We start from the raw sequence: 26,522 nt of genomic DNA, 5'->3' as shown, positions 1-26,522 counted from the left end.
ATAAAACTCAAAAAGCAAAATCTTTAGAGAAGGACTAGTCAACATTTATAGTTTTTCATTGTTCTTTCATTAAGCCTAGAACATGTAATTAGTTGATATTAAAGAAGTGAAAAAAAATCCACATGTCTATAATCTAAAGAATAGCCTAACATGGGTACAATTTGTATAATTTAAAAGTTACCTGAATAGAGAACAGTTTTCCACTTTTCTCAGGGCTCAGAGCTGGGAACAGAGGCAACGGATCATTAACTTTTAGCCAGAAGCAAACGTGCACACATACCTCAAGAGACTCTGTGCTTTTCCCTTCCCTCTCTCTTCTCTCAAATAGGGGAAAGGTAGCCCTCTCTTTTCTTGAAGAACATGCTTTGACAGGCACAGTGAGTTCATACTTTTCACTGGGTAAAGTTAACTTGGCTTAGATTATATCCTGGGTCAAAGAAGGTAACCAAGTCTGTCAATTTGAACTGCTAAATTTAATCTTCTAATTCTTTTTCTCTGAGTTTATATCATGTAAAATACACATTTTCAAGTGTATTTACCACCATGTGATTTCATATTATGTCTAGAACACACTGCAAAAGTCCTATAATATATAAATTAATGTGCCAGTGAATCTTCACTGAGTCTAGGACTAGATAATTCAGTAAGGTATGAGCAATAATAAAGAGGCCAAGGTCAGGGGCATCTGGGTGGCTCAGTCAGTTAAGTGTCTACCTTCTGCTTAGGTCATGATCCTTGAGTCCTGGGATCAAGCCCTGGGAGCCCCGGGTGGAGCCCTGGGGCGGGCTCCCTGCTCAGCGGGAAGTCTGCTTGTCCCTCTCCCTCTACCCCTCCCCCCTAGCCATCCCCCTCCCTGCTCATGCTCACTCATGTGTGAGCTCTCTCTCTCTCTCAAATAAATAAAATCTCTTAAAAAGGAGAGAGAGGCCAAGGTCATGTGTTGAATTCCTCGAGGAGCAGTTACCTTCCTTTTGTTGCCTAATTATAAATCACACTATTTGACCAGCCATTCTGTAAATGCATCATGCCCTCTGTCAGAAAGGGTGACACTCTTATTGAACTAAGAGTGTGACAGTGATTCTGATGGTGGGTCAGTGTTGCCATCTTTGTATTTGAAGAAATATACTAACCTTTAGAGAAATGAAGAGCTATCATTTACTGGGTGTTTTTCATATGCTAGGTAGTATTTTACCAAATAATTTATATCCACAACCTCATTCTCTAAACCATATAATATAGACATTATGATACATACTTATGAGGACATTGAAGCTCACAGTTTTGATTACTCCTATATAAGGCCATTTGGCTGATAAATAATGGGTCCCGGATTCCAATATTAGTTTGGATCCAAATCCTCTCCACTGAATAGGAGGCCATCCTTCCTATCCATGGTCAGTAGGTGAGGGGAATTTGATTCCCCATGTAAAAGATTTCATTATTGAGACCTAGGCACTAAGCGATAGCTAGCTGTAAAATATGCTGCCCAAATATTTTAATTATTTAGTTAGTTCATTTTAAGTAGGCTTCACACCTAGCATGGAGCCCAACATGGAGCTTGAACTCAGAACCCTGAGATCAAGACCTGAGCTGAGATCAAGACCTGAGCTAATATCAGGAGTCAGTTGCTTAACTGACTGAATCAACCAGGAGCCACCCAAATATTTTATTAGGCTGATTTTCTAAATGCATATACTGGTTACAATAACCAAGTGATAACATAAATAGTTTCTGGACATTTCCTCTAATTTATTTAATGAAATAAAGCAAATGTCTTTATATAATATGACATGTGGTATTTTTCTCTCTTCTTTATTAAAGCTAAATTCAAAAAATAAAATAAAATAGTTAAGAAATTTTGCCTAATACAATATTAGATATACAGTGAAGCTGTAATACACTGAACAAATTGTACTATGGATTTCACAATTATGTAGTATATCTGATGATCAAAGCAGAGAACATCTTTACTGACAACTCTTCAAATACCTTCATTCCAACACAGCAGTGTTTAGAAGCTAGCAAACATTCAATTATATTTATTTGGGGTAAAATTACCTGATGGGATATAGGTGATTAATCAATTAATAATAACTTCATTTTGTACTCTATAAATATACCTCAAAGTAGATTATTTTTCAAAGCAGTGGAAGAATAAAATTTCAACAAAATCATGTGCTTTATCAACAGCTTTTATATATAGCAAATATGACAATAAGACTCAATTTTATGCAAAGAAATGATTATTAACTTTAAGTAAGCATGCTGTTAATTATACTGAGAATGCTACATTTAAAAAGCTCTTAAATGTATAATTAATATTTTCCACTTAGTATTATTTCTAAGGTTAAACAAAATGAGAAACACAAACATATATCTAAGTTTGATATGTAAAAATTATGTCATCAAGAAAGTAACATAAGGTCTAGAAAGATTAGAATTGGAAGGAGGCTGTACAATGTATTTTGTACTTATTTTGTATGATTTTGCTTATTGTTATCACAATATTAAATCCTTGAAAAATTACAATCCAAGTGATAGAACCCATGGTCTGTTAACTTAATAGAGTCCGTTGGAAAAATTTAAAGAGCTCTTAATTATAAATAATATATTTGCTTTCTCAATGTAGAATTTATTTTTCTGCATATAAGATATTTCTCCTATTTTATCATCTCAAATATGCATTTTTAGCAGATCTACCAAAAAGTCAAAATTACTTAATTTAAATTAGTGTTTGCTGAAGTAGAAAAAATGGCAAATATAACTAATAGGCTTTAATATGCAACTTTGGACACCTAAGTAATCACAGTATAACATTCAACAATTTGACTCTTTTTTTAAACGAGAAATGTATCTTGGTTAAAGCACAGAGAAATCATGTTATTAAAGCTGAACAACTAAGTTCTGTGGGGTGTGAGATAAATACAGACAGTCGTGTTTGCTACATAAACCTTTGAGAAAAGAAAAGCCTCATGCAAAACAGACTTGTGCATCATGAGCCCTGGGGATAAAAATGGCTGAAGGTGACTAACCTTTGCCAAGGTTACAAATTCTCAAGAGCAATTTCAAAAATATGATAATGTGAGACTTTTTTTTTTTTAATTCCAGTTTCTAGAATTCTTCAATAATGTGGGGACAGTAGAGAGAGGAAATATATTCTCAGGGGAAAACCTTGATGAATAGCATGTGTGCTCTCGGAACAGGTTATTAATTCTGCATTTGAAACATGACAATAAGTTCTTGGCAATGAATTTATTTATAGCATTATTCCCAAGTTCCATGCAGCATTTGTACATTTCCCTTGTGAGATTTTGATGTTTTGTGTATTATGACTAAGAAGTGAAAACTGAATTAATGTGGAAAGCCCAAGTTTGTCATCTGAATAAAATGTGCAAGAAATTCCACAGAGCTGAAAGTTCGGGTATATACTTAGGGTGAGAAAAGCAGACAGCTAGTCAAAAGGCAAAAAAAAAAAAAAAAAAAAAAAAATCAAATACCTCCCAAACATGATGGGAATCGTTTAATGGATTGCTTTTCTCATCTGAATAAAACTTTTTTTCTTCTTTTTTTCCTGGAAAGAGTAGCATAACCTGAACACTCATTTTGCACAACTGATTGTGATCCTATTATTTTCTGAATTCCAGAATTATAACAGAGATAAAAAGAGCACATAACAGAAGAAAACAATCCTGAGTTAATTATCCCACAGAATTACAATGTAAAAAGGAATCTTTTTTTTTTAACCTTGATATGCATAAAAGGGAAAAAGTCTTCAGTTAAATTTGCTTTCACAGAATAATCCCTTTAAGGTTTTAACATGCCGCAGGAAAATATAATGGAAGCAACGTGGTCCTAAACACAAAATAGACAAGTATTCTACCATTTCAAGACTTCCCCCTTTTTGTTGACAAGAGTGGCTCACTAGTTGAACAGAAGTATTGGAAGAGTGATTTGTGTACATGGAAACATTTAAGACCCTTCCTTCTTTGACTGTCATCCAGTCAATAGAAGATCCTACCATATTCAGCCAATCTAGGAAACATGTTCGGAGAAAGAGTGCTTTAAAAATACCTTTCGAGGGCGCCTGGGTGGCTCAGTTGGTTAAGCGACTGCCTTCGGCTCAGGTCATGATCCTGGAGTCCCTGGATCGAGTCCCACGTCGGGCTCCCTGCTCGGCAGGGAGTCTGCTTCTCCCTCTGACCCTCCCCCCTCTCATGTGCTCTCTCTCATTCTCTCTCTCTCAAATAAATAAATAAAATCTTTAAAAAAAAAATAAAAAAAAAAAAATAAAAATACCTTTCGAGTCCCTGGCCTTCGATTCCACTCAGCTCTCTGCCATTCCCCTCAGCATGCACTGGGATCTCACAGCTTTCTATTAAATATCCCAGCATCCTGCCAGGGACTCAGCTCAAAGTCTCAGAGTCAGCAACACTGTCTCCCTTTCTCTATCTGCCTCAAGGACTTAAGTCTATCTCCTTTTCTTCTTTCCCACAAGAACCATTTAATTTCAATAAATTTGGTAGCTTTCCTATTGTTATCCCAGCATCCAATCTACTTGACTAAAGCCTCAATAACTTTGTCTAAATTATACAGCTAATATAAGCTCAGACCATGGCACACTCCTAGTCAAAACTGGTCAGTACCTTCCTGCCTCCCCTTCCCAACACTGACACACCACAGCCATCTATATGTGTGCATACACACACACACACACACACACACACACATACACACACACACGCACACACACACATGCGCACACACACGAATACCAGGGGACAGGTTATAAAATAATATGATCAAGTGTGTAGTTTCCATCTATCACTATAGCCAGTAATACTAACATTGGTGTTTTAATTGTGCTCTGGCTTTTCACTGCCATTAGTAAATTAGAAGCCATTAATTCTCTTGGTTTTAAAAATACTACAGAGACATTAGACATTAACAAGATACAAATAAATGGAGTTTAAGGCAACACTCCATCTACTGGCCCTGTCATACCTCACCAGGTATGAGATTCTTCCACACCTCAAAATAAGTTTATATCTTTACTAAAAGTTAATAAAAACCTTAAAATTTTTGAGTTATTTTATTTCATTTTTAAAAAGATTTTATTTTTAAGTAATCTCTATACCCAGCATGGGGCTCGAACTCAGAACCCTGAGATCAAGAGTCACGTGCTCTACTGACTGAGTCAGCCATGCGCCCCTTAAATTATTTTAAATGGAAGTATAAAACCTTCAAATGTTGATGCAATGGAATATAGATAAGAAAAGTAGAATGGCTATGGCCAAAAAGACCAGAAATAAATGCTGGAGAGGATGTGGAGAAAAGGGAACCCTAGTGCACTGCTGGTCGGGATGTAAAGTGGTGCAGCCACTACAGAAAACATTACAGGGGTTCCTCTAAAATTAAAAATAGAACTACCATGTGATTCAGTAGTCCTACTTCTATGCATATATACCTGAAGATATCACTATCTTGAGGAGACATCTGTGCTCTTACATTCGCTGCAGCATTATTCACGATAGCCGAAATATGGAAACAACATAAGTGTCCATCAGTGGAAGAATGGAAAAAAAAATATATGATATGCCCATGTGCATAGAGGTGCACACACACACACACCATAAAAAAGATTGAAATTCAGGCTTTTATGACAACATGGATGGACCTTAAGGACATTATGCTAAGTGAAGTACGTCAGACAGAGAAAGACAAATAGGCATCATCTCATGTATATGTAGAATCTAAAAACATCAAACTCATAGAGACAGTAGGATGGTGGAGGGCTGAGGGGTGGGGAAAATGAGGAGATGTTGATCGAATGGTACAAAGTTTCAGTTATAAGATAAAACATTTGGGGGATGTGAGGACAGCATGGTGACTATAGTTAACAATACCATGTTGAACATTTGAAAGTTGCTAGGAGAGTAGAGTTGTAATTGTTCTCACCATAACAAAAACTGATAATTATGATAATTATGTAAGGTGTGTTAATCAACCTTATTGTGATAATAACTTCACAATATATATCTGTATCAAATCATCACATTGTACACCTTATACGATGTTCCATGTCAACTATATCCCAAGAGAGCTCAGAAATAAAGAAAAGTAATGTAAAGTCATACGGTAAAGGCAGTTTATAGGAGTTATAACCACTCCCTAGGACTTAATAAAAATCACATGGCTCCAATTTTTTTATTCCTCTCTGGTTTCCCTGTGTGGCCTCGACTTTCCTGGTGTCCCTCTGAGCAGCAGACAGGGACCTTATTTGCCTTTGGCTGGCCTTGTGAGACAGGCCCCAGCCTACTCACTAGCTTTCATCTGTCTGGGGAACCAGCTATTTCCATTTCCTACCAGGGTGCAGCACAACTCCTTGCTGTTCTTCTCTACACTACTTTAAAGGATTCTTTAAAAATAAGTGTTTGATTTAGTGTTAGAAAGTTTGGGTTCAGACATACACTCTATTTCCTACCTTGAACAAATTACCTAACTTCTCTGAGTCTCAGGTTTCTCACCTACCTACTGCTTTCCTATTTCCTTATGGAGATACTCCTGGTAAAATAACACTTCAGTTCATTCCCCATGTGATGGCTGAATTTAGAAGAAGAAAAAAAAACTAAGCAAGCTTAGTACAGACATTTCTGGGCTCTCTCTTAACCGTATGTGCCTTCCTACAGAGGAGAGAAATTCTGGTTTGGTCTATACCATGTGATAATTTTACTAGCGCAAGTTCTGTTCCTACAAAGGAAATGCTATGTCTTGGAAATAAGTTTAACTGGAAACCCCATTTGATGACATACCCAAGCCACATTTTCTAGTTTAGCATCATTTTTAAGAATTAAATAAATGAGTCGAAAGGAGTAGATGAATCTATTTCTTCCCTTGCGTTAATTAATCAATTTAGCCAACATTTGGTGAGCAGCTAGCATATGTAAGTTTTTGTATTATGAACAGTAAGGTAAGTAAGACAAGTTCTCTTTTCTCATATAGTCACTCTTCCATGATGGAAGACAGATTAATATACAGTTAACAAGTCTGAATTATTAAAGCTTAAATAGAGATAGAAACTCTTATTAGAGTTGTGATATACTATAGTTCTTGTATAATTTAACTCATTGCTACATACATTCACATACACTAAAGATAAGAACCAAAATCGTCTACCTACTCAAGGCATCTGCCATAACATCAGAAAGCTGTTAAATGTTAGGATTTGATAATCAGAACAGTATCATAGAAATGTATTCCCCTGTATCTGAAACCAATAGATTCATTATTAACTAGATTTTCCATGGACACATTAGCAAATGTGACTGAGTTGCTCATAGCAGGAACTCCCAATTTATTATTTCTGGACCATAACATGAATGGAGAAGACTAAATACTTAATTTAAAATTTTCCCTAAGTTTAAGATACTGCCAAGAAAATATAAATCTGGCCAATTCTGCCTGAAAGAAAAGCCCAATTATTGGTCATCACCATTGACATCAACCCACAGAAGCCACAGTTTGTATAAAGGAAATGAGGAGACAGTGAGTGACTTAGGGGAACGTCTAATAGGGAGAATATTGTCAGGCATGCTCAGTTTACCTCCCTACTGATTTCTTGATGTGTTTTCAAGGTAGAAAGGCATACAGAAGTAAAGAAAACATGACAAGGTATTTGGTATGTAATTTACTTGAAACCTTCCATTCACTCATTCATTCCAGTGATAATTTGTTCTTTTCTGCCACCCCCTGTCAACTGCTGGATTAAAGTTAAAGCTGAGGCAAGAGAGAGTGATATCCTTTGTAGTTTCAGTGTTCAAAAGCTTCTCTGAGGCCACACAATGATCTACCTATTTCCACACAGTTGAGTGCCTTGCGGACAGCCCCTCCTAATTTTCTGTGATTTTTTTAGCTATAGCCAGGCAAATGAGATGCCACTTAGTGAAGTGTGGGAGGAATGAGGCTGTAAAATAGAGGTTGAAAGAACTGACTAAAGGGTACCACTAAGATGTCAAATATATTTGAAGAAAAATAGAAATATTTAACTAAAAGCACACAATGTGAGTCTCGGTGTCTGTTTCTAAACCATATACTTAATTGGCCTGTGATTATAATTTTTAAGTATCCAATTGCTAGAGAAAACCTAGGGAGTTAAAAAAACAACAACAAGCAGAGATAAGTTATTCCGTAAGACCAATGCATGATCACAAACTATTTAAGAAATCACAGCATGTTCCTACCAGCCTTTGTGTGTAGGTAGCCAGACCAAGAGACCAGATCTCACATCCAGCCTAACTTCACCACTAGGACTCTACTATTTCAGGTATCACTGGTTCTTCCCCACCACACGAGGAAAGCCTTGAATAGACTTCATTCATCTGTTGACATTCAGAGGTACATGACACGTGTTGGCTGAATTAATTAATATATTGTGCCTTGGAATATAGCTACTATGGCCAAAGTCAAAAGGCTGACCTAATATATGCTATCAGGCCCAAAGAAGACCCACAACACCACTGCCAGACACAGAGAATGTCACATTGACAGAAGTAGCAATTTCTATCCATCCACTTGAGGCTCCTCTCTTAATGGAATGTCTTTGAAAATTCAACACTCAGACTAGCTGTTTCTCACTTGCAAAGTATTTTTTTTAATCTAAGACCTCTTTTTACAGGGTGCTGCATACTTTTCCTAGAACCAAGAAATGTGCATGCTTAAACAGTGACATCCAAACAAACCTAAAGACTTAAAATATGACAGGTAAAATAGAAATACACATGAATAAAATGAAGTGAATTATTTTAGAATATGCAAAATTTGCTCCATCCACATGTTAGTGATAATGAGAACAGACAAGGAAGAGAGTTACTTAAAAGTACAAGAGATTTTAAAAATTACCTTAAATAGCAAGTTACAAAGTTGACAGAATTTAGTTGCATTAAAATGCCTCTACCCCAAAGGCATTCACCCTAAAGTTTTGGACAGTTTCCTTACTGTACCTGAAAACAAAGTATGACTCTAGAGAGTACAATATTCAAGGAATAAAAGTAATAATAATAATAGCAGCTAATACTTATACAGACCCTGCTGTGGGCCAAGTACCCTTCCAAGTACTTAACATAAATTAACACAGTTAATTCTCACAGCGGCCCAATGAAGAAGATGCTTTTTACTCTTCTCATTTCACAGATGAAAAACATGATGCTTAGGCAGATTATAATTAGTAAGAATCAGGGCCAGGATTTGAACTCATCTACTCAGGTTCCATAATCTGTGCATTTAACTAATAAGAAACACACAGGGATAGCCAGTCCCCTTAATAAACCATGTATCCCAAAGGAACCATATGATGTATTATAACCTACCTCAATGGTTAGATGCTCAGTATGGACAAAACTTAACAAATCAAAGGAGCAAATCCCCCATGATTGACCTAATGTCCCCCTGGCATTAACTCACTCTACTCTCAGGCTTCCCCTATAGTTGCAGCATCAGCCTATATTAGTTTTTTATTGCTACTGTAATGAACAACCACAAACTTAGTGGCATCAAACAACACAAATTTATTTATCTTATAGCTCTGGAGGTCAGAAGTCTCCCTGGGCTAAAATCAAGGTGTCAGTGGGAGGCCAAGGGGAGAATCTGTTTCCCTGCATTTTCCAGCTTCCAAAAGTCACCCTATTCCATGGCCTGTGGCTACATTCCTTCATCTCCAAACCAGCAATGCCACCTGAAGTCCTTTTCATGCTGCCATTTCTCCTTCACTTATCAAGCCCCTGGTGATTACACTGGGTCCATGCATATAATCAAGGATAAGCTCAAGGTCATCTGATTAGCACCCTAACTTCTCCCTCACGAAGTAACATATTCATAGGGTGTGAGGATTAGGATGTGGGAGCCATGATTCTGCCTACCACGTGGACAAACTATGATTTGTTCATGAACTTGAGGTAAAAGACCATACAGTTGGTCTAGGAACTGTTCATGATAAACAGCTGACACAGAGTTGTAAATTTATCACACTCCTCTAACAATACAGCTAAAAATAGCTAGCAACCCAAATCCAAAAGGAAATTTGGCCAATTAAATATAATTCTGAAAAGAGTTACTGGTAATAAGAACATCTGATTTCAAATTATCTCTCTTAAAATATCATGAGTCTTGGTGCGCCTGGGTGGCTCAGTCATTAAGCGTCTGCCTTTGGCTCAGGTCATGATCCCAGGGTCCTGGGATCAAGCCCCACATCGGGCTCCCTGCTCTGCAGGAAGCCTGCTTCTCCCTCTCCCACTCCCCCTGCTTGTGTTCCTTCTCTCGCTGTTTCTCCCTCTGTCAAATAAATAAATAAAATCTTTAAAAAAAAATTTATGAGTCTTGATTCAGTGCTGAGCATCAGTTTTCTCATGCACACAGTGGGGTAATAACACCTGACCTGCTCTACACCAGGATTGTATTGAGAATCAAATTAGATTAAACCATGAATGTGGAAACTCTTTGTAGGAAAGCCTTATACAAATTAAATATAAGAAACCCAATATCATTATTTTTGTTCAAATTATAGTTATTTTTTAAATGGTCTCAAAAATAAATAATAAAGGTATATACCTATGATGTGGGAAACAAAAGCAGAAGGAAATGTAGATAAAATTAAATGTCCTTATAATCTGCATCCCATTGACAAACACTTGAGGCAGGCAGAGTATAATGTTCCTCCAGGAAGCTCCTACCTGTCTTAATGTTAATGCCTTGCTAGAGGAAAAAACAACCTTAGTTTGACAATAGCAAGCCCTCCTACGTCCCTGAGTCTTCTTTAGCATATGAAAATCCTTTTGGAACTTCCTTTATCTTTATTTACCCCAACCCCAAAGTATATAATCAGCTACTCCTCATAATCCTAGGGCAGCATCTGTTTCTGCCCATGGGTCCTGTACCTGTGCTTTAATAAAACCACCATTTTGGGATGCCTGGGTGGCTCAGTCGGTTAAGCGTCTGCCTTCGGCTCAGTTCATGATCCAGGGTCCTGGGATGGAGTCCCACATCAGGCTTCTTGCTCAGCGGGGAGCCTGCTTCTCCCTCTGCCTGCCATCCCCCTGCTTGTGCACGTGCTCTCTCTCCCTCTCTTTCTCTCTCTAGCAAATAAAAACAAATCTTTAATAAAACCACCATTTTGCACCAAAGGCATCTCAAGAATTCTTTCTTGGGCATTGGCTCCGGACCCCACCAAACCTTACCAAAAAACATGCAAAAACTATATCACCTATAGTCTCCACGTTTATTTTAAAACCAGCATTCACATTAGTAATAGTAGCATAATTCTTATTATTATTGAAATTTATCATTTATTACCTTTAAAATACTCTTCTGACGGAAGAAGTGTTTATATCCAGCTCTCTTTTATACACAGAGAAACTGAAGCTTCATCTCTTGACTGAGATCACACAGAATATGGAGTCATAGAAGGACTAAAGGCTATTAGTGCCAACTCTAAAATCCATTCTATTTTTAAAAACAGATTTAAACACCAGCCAAGTCAATATTCCCATTCACATTAACATCCACCAATTCCGCAAGCAGCATGACTTGGCATAACTAGACACACTGAGGGTGCTTACAAGTACTGTCGGCACTGAGTCCTCGAGTCCTTTGGTTTCCAAGATTCCCATGTCTAAGTTTTCACAAGAAAGCATCACATCTGACAGTGACTCCCAAAAGAACCTGAGAATAACCATCTAAATATTGAGACTCATGTTTAAAAAAACGAAAAAGGTATCCAACTCCATCTCTGAAAGTCTTAGCATGTAGCATTCTATTGCACTGGCTGAAACTGGTGTTTGCCTTCTCTAAATTTCCGAGGTTTTATTTCAAGGCCCTCTGTAGATATGGACGGATTTATTAAATTACTTCACATCACCACAAATCCTACATCGAAACTGTAGTGCCCGCCTTTGTGCCCTGCCTTTGTATTTTCTGCCTTAAGTCCTGTTTCCCAAAGTGCTAAGGAGTTCCTACAAAAACTTCAAAGACATTCACTTCAATTCAATGTATTCGGGATTTCAAAACAATAACCTGTTTTTAACTTTGGGGAGACTTTTCCCTCTACTTTTAGTAGGATAATGTATCAGTGTATGTATATGTCTGTTTATAAAGCAATAATTTGAAATTATTACATAAATACATTAAAATTCTATTTACATTAAATTTATTAATTTAAAAAATTAAAGCAGGAGTAAGATTTCTAAGCTCTAACAATAAATTAAGAACACTTTAAAAAGATCATCAAAATTTTTTAAAGATTATTTAAATATACTTCACAGAGCAAAGACTAAGAGGAAAGAATAGAGGAAATACAGTGTCATTTGGATAGCACTGGTATTGTTACCTCATTTCACCAGAGAACTCTGACATTATAGTCTAAAATGGAAGGAATTTGAGACTGGCAGTCAATTTGCTTATTGTGTTAAGTTCCAAGACTATAATAAGCAGACTACAGACATGTAATTTTCTCCTTTAGTAAATATCACATGAAAACTTGTCAGTTCTACCTGCAAAGAATTTCCTTGCAGTGACAATTAAATCCATTTGAACTTAGAATCAACATTAGAATACATTTTATAAAATTACTAGCATTATCATATCACAATAAGTAAAATTTATATGATAAAGTTAACATATCTAAGGACATAACATCCTACTACAGTTAATTTTCTTTCTGGCTTCAGTGACTATCACTGGAGTATGTAATTTTGAATTCATTTCATTTATAGATACAATGATATATTGGTACTATTCGCTACAATCCACTTTTGTCTGCAATAATTACATTCCTTATCCCATGCCTAAAAAAGCAACTTCTCTTATATTTTGATTCTCACATGAGATAAAATAATGCCACTCATATTTGAGAATGATGAGATAAGGAAGGTTTTTTTTCTTTTCTTTGTGTCTCAACTATAAACCTATTAAAATAATATGAGTTTAGCGGCCCCTGAGTGGGTCAGTCAGTTATGTGTCAGACTCTTGATTTTGGCTTAGGTCATAATCTCAGGGTTGTAACCCTCCCCCCTCCCAAAAAAAAGAATGTGTTTAGAAATTCTCTGATTTTTCTCTAGAACATTAGAATATCAGAGTTAATTTTAATTTACAGTATTTTGATATGCAAAAATAGGGCAGTAAAAGTTTTCTCATTTGCTTTAATGTGCACCCTTTTTTTTAACAGAAACAAACCTTAAAAGTATGTGTTTGTGGCTGATATGCAAAAAACAAAAGGACTAATTTGACAGTTATATGATCATATCCATTAACTATTTTTTAAAGAGAGGTAGTTAAAATGAAATAAAACATTTTCTATTTGTTTTGGCATGCCTTTTGACCTCCTGAGTAATCTTCACCTTGTACAAAGTTATGAAATAAGACCTTCTGAAACATGCAAGTCTATATCACAGATAAGTTTTACAAACGCTTTTACTAATTGGAAAAAAAAAAAAACTTATTTTATAGTCCCCTGAATATAAAATCAATACCAAATGCTTAGGTGTACTTCATGTCTAGAAACCAAGAAAAATTCCTTGATCAATTATGCTGAAAATCAACACAAATCAGAAGAGGAAGCAAAGAAAACAACAACAAACACAGGAATCTCTAAGCCTTTGGAAGGTTATGTTAATGTCCAATCTCTTATCCAATTATCAGATAGGAAAAAATAGGGTATTTTTAATTCTGCAACTTCAGAGGCCATTACTTAGGTGATTTAAATGGCCATACCTTTTAGGAAGAACCAGCAGCTATTTTGATATTGCTATTTTAATACTCCATGGTGTCCTAAAGTTCTATGTCTGGTGTATGGTCATCTCATAATTAATTGACAGGAATTTTCATTGCAACTAAAATGCATTACCCAAGGTTCATGGTCTTTTCTAACTTGTGAAAAAAATTAAGACATAAATAAAATGTATTTTTATAAAGGTGTTTATTAAAGGGGCTAAGTGTATGATGTAGAGGAGAGAAAAATATTATTCATGTTTATACATGGTTGGTTATTACCTCCAGAGTGATAAAAATGAAAAAGTATATTACCTGAAATAAGTAATTTTATTGATATATTTGACAAAATAGACAAGAATTCCTCCAAAAATAAGGAACTATTTTGGAAAACATAGCAAAACTAAAAGGAATATTTAACACTATGTAAATCCACACTCAAACTTTCAGAAGAAACAGCATGTAATCCTCTTCTCCTAGGAGAGAGTTTTCCCCTTAAACCTAGCAGCAGCATCCATTTATGTTTATAAACATTCAGTGTTCATTAGGGCTTAAGAAAAAGTTCTTCAAATGAATTATTCATCAGTCCCTCAATCAAACCTCCATACTTTATGACAGTAGTTAGCATTAGTAATAAAGCCAAAAATAACTGAGAACCCTTCCATTATTTTCCTTTAAATTTCCTTCTCTCTTCTTTTCCTCACAAGCCCAGAACACATATTTGTTTTGGAAGCAAGTGGCACATACTTAAAGGAGAACTTAAAGTAAGTTATTAATGATCAAGGCAAAAAATGTAAAATCACATCAGCTGATAAGTGGCTGACAGACCCAAGGTTGGAGAACAGTGAGGACATTATGGCAAAGCTAAAGAGTAACATTCCTTTTGCTTCAATGACTGGCATGCAGCACCAGGGCACCATGTCATACTCTTAGATATCCCAAAACAAATCCACTGTTTAAAGTTTACACAACCACCACACGTGATCTTTGAAAGTCAAAGGAGACAGAGTCGCCCAAGCCTTGTTACATACAACTACAGAAACAGTATTTAGAGCCACTGTATGTAGCCATTTTCATGGCCAACTTCAAGACATTCCATTGCACACCTTAATAAGCAGTATAATCTAATTAATCTCTAAACAAGTGTAATAAAATTACATGAGTAGAATATAAGGAAATGACTTATACCATCTCAGGATGAACATGAAGTGAGAAAACATTAAAACAAAAAGCTTTTGTTGCAGAACTTAAAAAAAAAATTTGAATCTAATCTCCTTCACATACCTTTGTTATGGAGATATAAATCGTCCTCCCTTCTAATTGAGGAAGTCAAACATGAAAGAAAATCGACTGGTATTGAAAACAAATATAATTTCTTTAGTATTGTACTGAAAATCAACCATGAAGAGGGACAAATCCAAAACACACTGCAGAAGCGTATCTTCATGATTGTGTCTTGTTGATGTGTCACCGAGTTTATTTCTATGATGCAGGTTGGGGTGGCTGTAAGGGGGCCTTGCATGGGAAATGTGAAGAGAGACAAACATATAGGAGCTTCTATTAGCTGTTTAGTTGCTGTCTCCCCAACAGCCAAATTTACATTTATCTTTCACTCTATGAAGCAAATTGTGCGCCAGAGCCTTTAGCAATATTATTTTTACATATGAGTAGGGTAGACAAATATGGTATGGTCCTCTTAAAAATGTGTCTCAAAACCTCCAACTAGAGGAAATGTAATTGACCAAAGGTCCCAAGCTGCTAAGCTCTGAAATCCATTGATGGATTTGCACGGAGTCCACACTTCCCACTGGCTGCTCCCAGCCTACACCTGAGCATAGCAGGGACATTAAAGCAGACTGTACCTGGGACACACTCCCCGTAACCAATTTTGGCCGGGGATTCCCACATAGTCTTGCCTGGCCTTAGTTGGGTATTCAATAGTTATCTTTGGGGAAAATAAACCATTATTACTAAGCTGTCAAACCCAGACTGCTTCATAAACATCAGAAATTGATTAAGTGTGAAACTTAGTTTTAAAGTAATTTTCAGCTTCCCAATGTTATTCCAGGAAGCTGAAGTACAACACATGAGTTAGAAAACTACAGAGAAAGAGATTTTTGTTCCATGTAAATATAACCTCTGATAGTCAGAGGTAAATGGACTGCTCAATCCTCTCAATTACTCTTTGATAATATTTATACCCCCATTTTACAGAACAGGAAACACTCGGCTTAGAGAAGCCAAGTTTTCAGGGTTACAAAAATTTAGGAGCAGGAGACAATATCAACCAACCTCAAACTTGCTCCAACTCTTACCATACAGTTAGAAGACATAACTTTCATGAAAAGATCTTGAATGTTTGCATCGGTCACCGAGGGATGGTCGAACTATGTGGTGTGTAAAAACACTTCCAGTGCTAAACTTTGATGAATTTTATGAGAAAATTCATGTGACAATGTCATAGCTGTTTTATTTCATATAAGCCAACTTTCTTTTTCATGCACTGTGGAACAAGGAAATGTATAGATAGAGACAATTTAAAATTCTTAATTTGTATTATAGTTGCCACAGTGCTAAGGTAAGACTATGTTGTTTTTAAATATAGCACAGGAAATTAATATCATTAATTAGGAATCTGTTCTAATAATCAAAAGATGATGACATATAAATCCTAAACACTAAATATTAAATCAATACAGTCTAATGATTTGATCTAGTGAAATATTACAAAGATATGTCTACAAAATATGTATTACTATCAGGTTTAGGATTTTTTTAGGTAAAATTCTATTAAGCAAGTTCACAAAACCAGAGGTATAAATCCAATTAATTTTATCCAACTCTTACATTGAACTGACCAACAAGGTATCAGCCCAGCACCTAGAGAACTTTAGACAGCACCACCCCCACTTAGTTCAAATGTTAATGTGGTTGAAGTCAAGTCATGGCACTATTTGGAATCAAAGAAACAAAATATCTTTATATCAAAGTTCCATTTACAAATTTGAAGCCATCAAATTCCACTGGTGCCTCTGGTCCCCATCACTCTCAAGGTCTAAATGAACTGTTCCTCTAATCACTAATCCTCTATCTCAATCTCACATTCCCAGGGTTAAGTATTTTTTCCCATTAGGTTTATGCTCTCACCCTACCACAGCCTCTTGAAGTCCTTCCTAACATTTTCCACCATATCTTCTTGAGCTCCCCTTTTTTTTTCTCCCGTTTTTTTTTTTTTTAATAAACAAACTTTCTTATTCCTAACATGGACATTGTGTTGTCTCCCTACATTCTTTTCTCCTTGAGGACCTGATTCACATGTAGTACTCTTGAACACATATCCATATCATCAAATCCAGAACACAGGCTCAGCAAAATCCTAGTTCCACTTTGTGGCTTTTGTATTGTTTCTTTTTTAACTCATACAAGGAAATCTTTCTTCAATTAAGTTCCTTTCACCAAGCTATATCACCCTGAATACTAGGACTCATCAGCTGTCAGGTCATTTCTTCAAAACCCATTTCTTTTCACTCTAAAGTTCCACCATAATCAATATGCATAATCAGTACCCATGCACTGCAACCATATCTTCTCCAGAGAATTCATGACCTCTATTCCCATTCTCATTTTAGTAACTCTCTTCCAACTTAAACCTAATGGCCAAGCTGAATGCCTCTACCACTGGAGTCTGAAACATTGAAAGTCTACATCTCACTTAGTTTCCTATCTTTCATGCAACCTTAAAAATGTTATTTCCATCAATCCTTGAAATTTTCCACTCCCTTGACACTGACATCTTCTCCCAAGTTATTAGTCCTTTTCTAACCTCCATTTCTTCTCTGTTCAGCTGCAATGCTGATCTTCATTCAAATCCCAGTTCTGCTATTTATTGGTAAAATATCTTGGGAAAGTTACTTAACTGGATCCCAGATTTGTTTTTTAAAGACAGGAATAGCACTTACGCCTCATCGTTAAGAAGGTAATAAATATGGCAACATATATAATGTACTGAGTATAATTCCTAGCACATTTTTAAGTACTCAGTAAATATTAACATCACCATGCCTTTGTCTTCCTACAACAAGGATTTTGAAAATTCCAAACTCAGAATGGGCCCTGTGACTATAGTGCTGAGTAGAACGGGGGAAAAAAATGGATTTACTGTATAGACTGATGCCACTACACATTTCAGTGTTAGCATGCTCCTCAATGCCCCTCTAGTAAGCTTTCCTCACACCTGCTGGCATTTCCCTTTCCTTTCCACTATAGTTCTATACATCCTCCCGTCCCCTCAAGTTCCCTACCCACCCCCAGTCATCACCTGTGGTCCATCTGGCTTCTTATCCTCAGAGAAAAAGAAGGCCATCAGACCCAGCATAAAGTCTCACAAAGTCTTATTCTCGCCTGTACATTCTGTATGCCTATTAGTCCTTCACTCATTCCCACCTCCCCTCACCTGAGAGGTGATCATTTCTTCTTGACCTTTGATGGTTTTGCCATCTGATCTAACCCCCCTCTAGTATCCTGTAATGCCACTTCTTCCCTTGCACTATACACTCTAACACTGAATTAATTTCAGTTTCCAGCTCGTTCCCATACTATTTCACACCTTTGTGTCTTTACTACCTTAGTCGGTGTCAATGCCTATTGAGGAACCTTCTCACTCCTGTTAGGCAAGCTCCTATTTATTCCTCAAGACCCAAGTTAAGAGTTCCTCCTCTGTGAGAGTGGTACACAAGAAAGACATGACGGAGAGGATAATGAGAAATATTGGCAGGATAAGAAACTCCCAGGAAAGGTGATAATAAGAAAGACCCACAATATCTAGAGTTGATAGATGATAATGACTTTCAATTACGATACTGGGTTTCATGCTTATTCACATGCATTTACACTTATTTCATGAAAAGCATTTCCACTGTTCCCTGACAGCTAAGAAATAGAGTCTTAAGCCTTTCAAATCTGCAGATAATTACAAAAATACCTCCAACTGTCAGGAAATTACCAGTTTTCCATCTGTTGATGAAGCGAGTTGAAAAGGGCAGGGCGGAAAAAGAAGTCAAGCTACAACACACTTGTATGTTGAAGAGGAAATCAAAATCAAATAAACAGACATCACTGATTTAGATTTTTCTGCAATTTTCACAAATTCCTTAACTACCAGTTAGTTATAATATCATTACAATACAGCCCTAAGGTAAATTCTGAAACTGAAATTTAGGGTTTTATAATCTTGAACTGCAATAAAGACAGGGCCTCAGTTGTTATTAACATCTGGCAACTTTGCATATTGTTTTGCTTTGCTTTGTTTGCATTTTTTTTTTTTGGTTGTTTAATTGTTTGTTTTATTTTGGCCATTCTGTTTTATTAAGTCCTATATGACATAAATTCTCCTAGCTTTACTGCTATTTAGATTTTATGCCAAATGTTAGCAATATCTGAGGCCAAATATTCAAACTAAACGCATACTCTCAGTATTTTAGTACAAAACCCACATGCTCAGAGTTGCAGCAGGATAGATACTACTTTTTTTTTTTTTTTTAAGATTTTATTTGTTTATTTGACAGAGAGAGACACAGCAAGAGAGGGAACACAAACAGGGGGAGTAGGAGACGGAGAAGCGGGCTTCCCGCCGAGCAGAGAGCCTGATGCGGGGGGCTCGATCCCAGGACCCTGGGATCATGACCTGAGCCGAAGGCAGACGCTTAACGACTGAGCCACCCAGGCGCCCCGATACTACTCTTTAAAGGTCAGTGTAATAATCATCTCCATGGATATTTATGCTTTTTTTGTGAACAGATGTAGGTCATTGTTGAGACAGATTCAAAGTCACCTTCCAACGCTGGAATACAGATTTGACATTTGGTAAATTTTCAAAACCCGTTAGTATAACACAATTTTCTTCAATTCACCAAAATTCCCTTTGTGCTGTGGAAAGGCCGCTGGAAGACCAATGTTTTCAAACTGTTCAGCTTGATTACCCTGGTGCGGTACAACTTATCTAAAGCTATTTTAAGCATCTTCTTGTGTTACAGTAAGCTATATTGTAAATCTAATTACATTTGCCCACAGGAAAGTAAGTACATGAGAATACTGCTCTGTAATCTACTTAATAAAAGGCTCTATATTTTTCTTCATAGCCTTTATCAAAATTGTTGTTATACAGTTATTTGTGTTTCTAATGCCACTCTCTGCCACTATAAATTCCACAGGGGCATGTGGAAGTGTTGTATATGAGTACCTAGTACAGTGCCCAGAGGACCAACCAATACATGTTTGATGAATGAATGAACGAATGAATGGTGACCATGTAAGAGATAACTAAATTTATATACATTTATGCTTGTCACTCTAAACTCAGGCTGAAAATATATACATATTTCAGGGACTTGTTGGGACATAGTGTGGTGTACTGTAATAAAGCATAGACTTTCAATTCTAATGGATGGATTTAATATCAGATCTGGTATTTAATATTTGTGTGATAAAGGCAAGTAGATTGAACTCTTTAACCCTTGGAGTAAGTATTAAAGATAATGCATACAAAAGTATGCAGCCCAGTCCATGGCACAGAGCAAGGCCTTAATGTGGTAGATAATATTGCTTATTTATATTTCATATAGCTTTTAAGTGAATTATATTAATATAAATTATCCCAAGGCTTTGTAAAATTGACAAAATAAATCTATTTTGAGCATATGTTGGCAGTGATAATTCATCAGTAATTTGTGGCACTAAAAGGAATTTTCCAACACCTTCATGCCTGTTTTCCCAATTATTATAAGCTGTTTAAGTAAGCTACTTTCAATTAAATTTCATCATTTCCTATTCTGTACACTATTTCCAAATCCTTCACAACTATTTGGAATCTCTCTCAATGGGTCTCCATAATCACAATCTTAATTCATGGCTAGTTCAATTCTCTGGCCTAGATTGCATGTTCTTTCTCAATCAACTTTCATTTCATTATTGCCCCTATTTTCCATAATTTCAATCACTCTCATAGCGGAAAAAGCAAATCTTCCCTAAATTGTGTTCTCCCTTCTGGACTGTACATTCTTTCAGGCTCTTTCTTCTGCATGAAAAATCAGATCCAATCTAAAGTCTTAATATTTATTTATTTGTTCATGGACATATACTAAGTACCATCCATGCTCTGGCATGAATGTTTGTGTCCCCCAAAATTCATATGTTGAAAACCTAATGTCTAAGTTAATGGTATTAGATGGTGTCGCCTTGTGGGAGGTGACTAGGAAAGGGATTAGTGCCTTAAAAGAGGCTCTAGAGCTACCTTGTCTTTCCCACCATTTGAGGATACAACACGAAATCCATGACCCAGAAGAGGGCCTCCATCTGACCACGCCGGCACCCTGATCTCAGACTTCCAGCCTCCAGAACTGTGAGAAATAAATGTCTGTTGTTTATAAGCTTCCCAGTCTATGGAATTTTGATATAGTAGCAAAATCTATATGCCAGATACTATGTTAGATTACAGAGTTACAAAGAGGAACACAGTATGGTCTCTAGTACCAAAGAGCTCACAATCTAATTAGGGAATGCAAACTTAGAAATAGTTATGAAAAATGTGGTAAGTGAAATAACTATGTGCATGGTTTTATGAAAACAGAGAAGGGATATCTAACTAGCCTGAAGTAAGTGATGGACAAGGACAGAATCCTGGAAAGCAATGGTTCTTAGAAAATAAAGAGGAAACAAGGGGCTAAAAGGACAAGGGGAGGTGTGTTCCAGGCCTGAGGGCCAGTGTGAAGCAATACAACAAACAATCATCTATTCATATAGCAAACACTAAGGCAGCAAATTTACTTTGAAACTCTTTTTTTAGCCAAACTGTGTAAAGAGTTGGGATGTCCTTCAACAGATGAATGGATAAAGATGTGGTTCATATATACAATGGAATATTACTCAGCCATCAGAAAGGATGAATATCTACCATTTGCATCGACATGGATGGAACTGGAGGGTATTATGCTAAGTGAAATAAGTCAGTCAGAGAAGGATAATTATCATATGGTTTCACTCATATGTGGAACATAAGGAATAGTGCAGAGGACAATAGGGGAAGGGAGGTAAAAGTGAAGGGGAAGAAATCAGAGAGGGAAACAAACCATGACAGACTCTCGACTCCGGGAAATAACTGAGGGTTGCAGAAAGGGAGGTGGGTGGGGGGATGGGGTATCCAGGTGATGGGCATTAAGGAGGGCACGTGCTGTGATGAGCACTGGGTGTTATACGCAACTAAAGAAGCATTGAACATTATATCAAAAACTAATGATGTACTATACATTGGCTAATTGAATTTAAATTAAAAAAAAAAAACTCTTTTGTTACATTAGTTCAAAAAGGTGTTTCCAGTATAAAAATGAGTAGGAAAGAGTTTGTTTTAGATTGTGTTTAAGAGGAATTAACATTATAATTTTTTTAAATCTGTAAATTCAAACATTTTTCTCTTAACACCATATAAGGCAATATTAGGAAATATCTGTTTTCTTGTATTTTATTCAGTGTTTCAGGTCACTTGGATACAGTCATAATATTCCAAAATGGTAGCATATTAGCATTACTGCACATTTCCCCACCAAACACAAATTCTAAACTGCTTTATTAGTGATATCCAGGAAAGACCACAAAGGTTCTCTATAAAGAGAAACTGACACACACGGGCAGACACAATTGATAACAGTTCATTAAGCCTTAGGTTATAGAAAAGCTTGGGAATTGGCTCCCTCTTTTCACAAATGGAGAAAGTAAGAACGAGGGAGGGATACCCATAATGTTTAGTGATTGTCTCCAAGTCAGAAATATGCACACTAAAATGACTCCCTTGAATGTAAAAATAAAAACATTATAAAGAGATTTTGAAAAAATAAAACAAGACTAATTTTATTTCCATTCTGATACATGTATAATAATAGCCCCAGAAGCTATCGCACAATTACAAAATAAATTCGGACCCATCAAAAAAGAAATTTACTTAATAATACAACAACTGCTTTTATGTCTCACCAGGGCAGGCCTTCAATTTTTCATCACACTTTCCCATCTCAATAAAAGTAAGTCCTAAGAGGGGCGCCTGGGTGGCTCAGTCATTAAGCGTCTGGCTTCGGCTCAGGTCATGATCCCGGGGTCCTGGGATCGAGCCCCGCATCCGGCTCCCTGCTCGGCGGGAAGCCTGCTTCTCCCTCTCCCACTCCCCCTGCCTGTGTTCCCTCTCTTGCTGTGTCTGTCTCTGTCAAATAAATAAATAAAATCTTTAAAAAAAAAAAAAAAAAGTAAGTTCTAAGAAATATTTTTGAATGAATGAATGAGTGAATGCATACTCTGTATAAGACTAACTCAGGAGAATTTGGTGGCAAATGAATACACAATGTCTCTGCCTTAGTAGGGGATACAGACAAATTAGAAGGATTGCTTTATATAAAGTAAAGGAGTGGGGGAAATGGCTCCTTGAGCCAGCTGACTAGGGAAGGCCTCTGTGATGGAGGAGGTGGGGGTAGGATACAGATTTACCAGGTAAATACTTCGTATGTTTCCCATATTTCTCATTACCATGCATCCTGGCAGCCTTCACATCTCCAATTTATAGACCGAGAAATTCAAGCTTACAAAATTTATATAAGATTGTTTCCAATAATATGTACGTGTATATGTTATGTGTAAGTGCATAAATACATAAACTAAAAAAAAGAATTTCTATACAGATGCTGCCCCCCATGTTTTGTTCAACTAGAAACCACGTTAGACTTCTCAGTTCGCCCATACAAGTCATTTTTCATACATGCAGTTCCTCTCAAAAAACTGGCACTATGTTAGTTTAAAGGTTCCCAAGAGAACTTGGACTGAGCACCAAAATATTCCCTTTTTAAATTAAAAAAAAAAAATTGGAAAAGACATTTAGAATATTAGGCTCTTTATTTTTTTTTATTATTATGTTATGTTAATCACCATACATTACATCATTAGTTTTTGATGTAGTGTTCCATGATTCATTATTTGGTTAGCCTGGTGATGGGTATTAAAGAGGGCACATTCTGCATGGAGCACTGGGTGTTATATTAGGCTCTTCATTAGACTGTCAAGATGAAAGGTGGGTATTTGCAGTTGTTAATACATGGCAGCACTTGTTTTTAAGGAGCCACCAGTGACTTCCATCATATCTGTCAATCAAATGGTAAAAAATTAAAATATCATTGAAAAAAATCCTACACAATTGCAAGCACTTGGCATGATAAATAGTTTTAGTAGCCAACGGTGGCAGGGATCCTCCTGTTATCTGGGTAGATAAAATCCAAGATTATTTTAGAGAAAGCACCAATTTTTTTTCCCCAGAATCTCAATCATTTAATTTCTTGTAGCAAACAAAAATAATGATCACGATGTTTAGAAAAATAAAATTCTAAAGTTTTTTTTTTTCGTCAGAATGCAGAGCTCAAGTTCACGTAAGATTTCATCTCAAATGATAAAAAGGGACATTCATCAAAATTTAAATCAAATGTATAAGTTGAAATCATGAAATTACCCCCAAAAGTTAAATATTAAAAACTAAGAACAAATCACAAATGTCGTTTTGGTCTGCTTATTTAATATGTAAGTCCAACGTCTCCTATATTTCTAGCAAGATTCCCGGGTTTCCTTACAACCACTTAAATTTGGCACAAGGCTGAAATACAGGTCAACAGGCTGCTGATGTTGCTCTAAGTAGAGATGGGAATCATAAGCCTATTGAAGAGAACGATCCAGTGAAAATGGGTGCTATTCCTTATTGGCAATCCTGCCTCTTGCTACATTACCTTGGTAATACAGCATGGTTTCAACTCCCTCACTATTGCAAAGAGTTTTGTGTTGTACTTTTAGGTTGTTTTGTGTTTGCTTTATTGCTTATAAACAGTAATATCTGTAAAAACAATATAAGAAAAGAAACAAGACAGTGGCACAACAACACTGTTCTGTATCCAAAAAAAAAAAAAAAAAAAAAAAATTGATGGAGCAAACTAAAAACTAATTTTCAGACTAGGGGATAATAAAACCAAAGAATGATGGTAACAATTACAAGACCATTATGAAAAATCAGCTTTCAAATCCTGAATCAAGTCTTGGAATTGCTAAAAATCTTTGGAAAATAAAATCAACATATTTTTTTAAAGGCTTTAAGGTCAAAGCCCTTGAACCAGAAGGGTTATAAAGTTTGCTCGGGTATGTATTGCCAAATTGGTACTTCTCGGTGATAGATTAAAAGCCAGACAGGATTACAAGCTGTTAAATCAGTATTTAATGCTGAAATAAGAATTAATTTTTCTAACTCAAATCATGTCAATATTTGTGGTATAATGCAAATCAATTATTAACAGAAAAGGTATAGAAATATGTAATAACCCATCAGGACACATGAAAATACCTACACTGTTCTTATAAATTGATATTCATCTAAGTAGTAAGTATCATGTTTCCTGCATTAATTATAAGCAAACAGAACTATCAGAGATTTAAAAAAAAAAGAACTATCAGAGATTCTGGGCCACTTTTTTAGAAACCTGTAAAAAAATTTTTTTTCTAAAACACTATCATGGAAAGATGTTGGTATTTATACTTGATGGACTGGAGTAAAGATTCAATCAATGTTTAATGCTAAGCTATCCAAGAATTGTAGACTATTTAAAAATTAAGAGTCAGGATCTTTTTTTTTTTTTCTTTAGTCAACCACTAATGAACATGTGAATTTGGAAAATTTAGGTAACCCCTGAAAATCAATATCTTTGCATTTTTAAAATGGTAATACCTCATAGGTCACTGAAAGAATAAAATGATATATTACTTGCAGACAGCTTAGTACCTGTATGACACATAGCATTATTAATTTTTTTCAGAAAAAATTATTAAGCCATTGTAATGGACAACAGAAAAGAGTATTGTTAAAAGCTTTATTTTAGGGGTGCCTGGGTGACTCAGTCGTTAAGTGTCTGCCTTCGGCTCAGGTCATGATCTCAGGGTCCTGGGATCGAGCCCTGCATCGGGTTCCCTGCTCCGTGGGAAGCCTACTTCTCCTTCTCCCACTCCCCCTGCTTGTGTTCCCTCTTTTGCTGTGTCTCTCTCTGTCAAATAAATAAATAAAATCTTTAAAAAAAATAAAAACTTTATTTTAAAAATTCTTCCTCTGTCTCGAATTCCATAAAATAAGAAACACAAGATTGGAAAATAATGGCAACTAAAAAAGGCAATGACCATGAGAGTAGGATACATTTCTATTTATAGAGGAATGCTAAAACAGAAAGAGGAAGGAGAAAACAGAGAAAGAGAATTTCTACCAAACCAGAAGAGACTAGATTTACAATTGAGTAGTGTGACTTGGTTGAAAGTTTCTTCTTTAATACGGAAAGGGCTGAAGCTGACTATTCTCAACCATTAGTATGACCCCAATTTTCTCTATGAAGAAATGAATAAAGAGGTCAGTGGTATTTGACTGGTATGGACCCATATAGGAAATAGGAACAGAATTTTGTAAATTATTTGCAATCAGGAATTATTTTCTCATAATATGCAAACTATCTGAAAAATAGTAAGTCTATATGGTCAGAGAATAAAATTCAGATCAATACATTGTGTCTGGTGCTACCTGAAAGCTGAAATCTCTGATCTTAAATTCATGTAATCAAATTCAGAATGTATATCCTTAAGTATGTACTACTATTTGTTAAGTTAATTAGACAAGGAGACCATTGGACTGAGGTAGCTCCGATACCATGGCGGCCTCCATAAGC

The 26,522-nt window shown here is 36.1% G+C and overlaps 1 protein-coding gene across 6 annotated transcripts in view; it reads right to left on the bottom strand.

The window, feature by feature from the left end:
- SLC16A7 (solute carrier family 16 member 7) overlaps nucleotides 1–26,522 on the bottom strand; it is a 179,148-nt gene that overhangs the window by 119,397 nt on the left and 33,229 nt on the right. Inside the window, exon 1 of one of the 6 annotated variants that reach the window (XM_078076198.1) lies at nucleotides 281–299. The exons of 4 other annotated variants lie outside the window; for them this stretch is intronic. The gene's annotated coding sequence lies outside the window, so the exon portion shown is untranslated. Of the gene's footprint in view, nucleotides 1–181; nucleotides 300–26,522 lie in introns of those variants that run through there. One more of the 6 variants, XM_036073844.2, reaches the window with a different exon arrangement.

The sequence above is a fragment of the Halichoerus grypus genome, chromosome 6 (genome assembly GCF_964656455.1).
Source record: "Halichoerus grypus chromosome 6, mHalGry1.hap1.1, whole genome shotgun sequence".
Classification (NCBI taxonomy): domain Eukaryota; kingdom Metazoa; phylum Chordata; class Mammalia; order Carnivora; family Phocidae; genus Halichoerus; species Halichoerus grypus.
This window is presented reverse-complemented; position numbering and strand designations above follow the sequence as displayed.